This window comes from Capsicum annuum, chromosome 9, assembly GCF_002878395.1.
Source record: "Capsicum annuum cultivar UCD-10X-F1 chromosome 9, UCD10Xv1.1, whole genome shotgun sequence".
NCBI lineage: Eukaryota > Viridiplantae > Streptophyta > Magnoliopsida > Solanales > Solanaceae > Capsicum > Capsicum annuum.
The window spans coordinates 214930404-214932281 of record NC_061119.1 but is presented as its reverse complement, the minus strand read 5'-3'; the positions used below and the strand labels follow the sequence as shown (position 1 = coordinate 214932281).

At 32.2% G+C, this 1878-nt stretch overlaps 1 long non-coding RNA gene across 1 annotated transcript; it reads left to right on the top strand.

Annotated features, from left to right (window-relative positions):
• The first annotated feature begins 75 nt into the window (after positions 1 to 75).
• Positions 76 to 1390, top strand: LOC124887251. The gene is made up of 2 exons (XR_007044628.1): positions 76 to 339; positions 1154 to 1390. It is a non-coding gene; the product is annotated as an uncharacterized LOC124887251 (long non-coding RNA).
• Positions 1391 to 1878: the final 488 nt, after the last annotated feature.

Sequence of the window (1878 nt, the reverse complement as noted above, 5' to 3'; positions counted from 1 at the left end):
CTAACCTTGAGGTGCTGAAGCTGATGGCTGATGCATGTCATGGAGAATAATGGTATCCAAATGTTAAGGGATTTACTCGATTGAAGCTTTTGCTTATTGTATTTACTAATCTCAAGTATTGGAAAGCCACATATGACAATTTTCCTGTCCTTGAGAGCCTTGGGCTTAGACATTCCGGTTGTTTGAAAGAGATACCCATTGAGTTCGCAGAAATCAACTCACTTCAACTGATTGAGTTAACAGGGTGCCTTCCCGAACTTGGGGAATCTGCTGCACGAATTCAACAAGAACAAGAAGATCTCGGAAACAACCCCGTGGATGTTCGTATCTCCTATCCATGTAAGTATATAGTATCTATCAGGGTCACACTCTGTTTCTCATTTCCACAAGTCAAGTCGTACACAAAAGTTATTTAGCTTTGCCCCATATTCTTTCACAAAAATAACTTTGACAAAATTTGGTTAAAATCTAACCTAAAATATTTCTTATATTTGAGGACAGTTCAAAATGTTCCCTTAAATATATTTTTGAGCAATTTTGGTAATTTAGTTTAAGCTTGATAAATTTGAACACATTTGGTCTAATTCTTGCCACCTCCGTCTATCAATAGTTGTCCACTATTAACTTAACACATAAGTTAAAAACTAGTAAATGATAGGGCTAGTTTTACCATATTACCCTTTGAATCTAATAAATCTAATGCTTTGAAAAACACATTTGATAATGAATCGTATTTATTGCTAAGTGTAAAATGGGTAAATTATTCATTGGTTTCAAAATGGACAAGTATTATTGACATTTATTTTTAATTTAGTGGAGTAAATTTTACAGAATTGTGAAAAAAGAAAATTTAATATGAACTCACATTTCAAGGTGTTCTCTTTGAATTTTTATTTTCTAGTTTATTGCATAATTTGGTGTAGCTTGTTTCGCTTTGTAATATTGATTTTTTGGTAACAATTCCTCTAACATATACATCACTAATGTAAAAATGTATACTTAAACGATTCCTCTTGATATTTCTATACTTTAATTAACATGATTTGATTGTAAGTGGGAGATTTTATATTTCCAATTTATATTGCTTTGTTATTGCAACACGCATCTTAAAGAAGATTTGATCTCGACTAAGTATCGTGGATTCTTCGAGCAGCTTTTGGAAAACAGAAGACAAGGAGAGGACGAGCAACAAGAGTATTCAATCGGTTTCTATCCTATATGGGGAGTTTGATTCGATAAATTTATATGTTGTAATGTCTTCTAGCTTGTTAATTCTTGTAGTTGTGTACTTTTTCTCCTTCATGGAGCAATTTATATTGTATATGTTTGACGATATACTCTTTGGGATCAACTCTTCGAGAGAAGTAATAGAGTAGCTCGTGTTCTTAAATTCATTCCTAGGATCTATTTATTCGATAGAAGAATTTAACGAAAAGGCATAAGTTTCCTCAACATATGATTGAAGTTCCAAGAACACACATTTGTTGTTCTACAGAACATAGAAGAAAACGTTTGAGGATAAAAAAATATTTTTCTTATTTAGTCATCCACACCTGAGAATATAAATAGACAAAATAATCCTATTCTATTTTTAACTAGGAAACTAATAAAATCCTATTCTAACTTCAACTAGGATACTAATAAATCCTATTCCATATCAACTTAGATAACTAAATTTCAGAAATACAATTACTAAACTAAAAAAGAAAATAACAGCAAATAACTCAATACTTCAACACTCCTCCTTGAGGTGTTTGCTGGTAACTCCAAGTTGTTCACGAAGAGTTTCGAAAAATTGAACTAAGCTAGGTAGTACTGTCCGCAAAGTTAGCAAAGACTGTCCAGGTAGTATGGATTCTTCACAGTAGCATATATGGC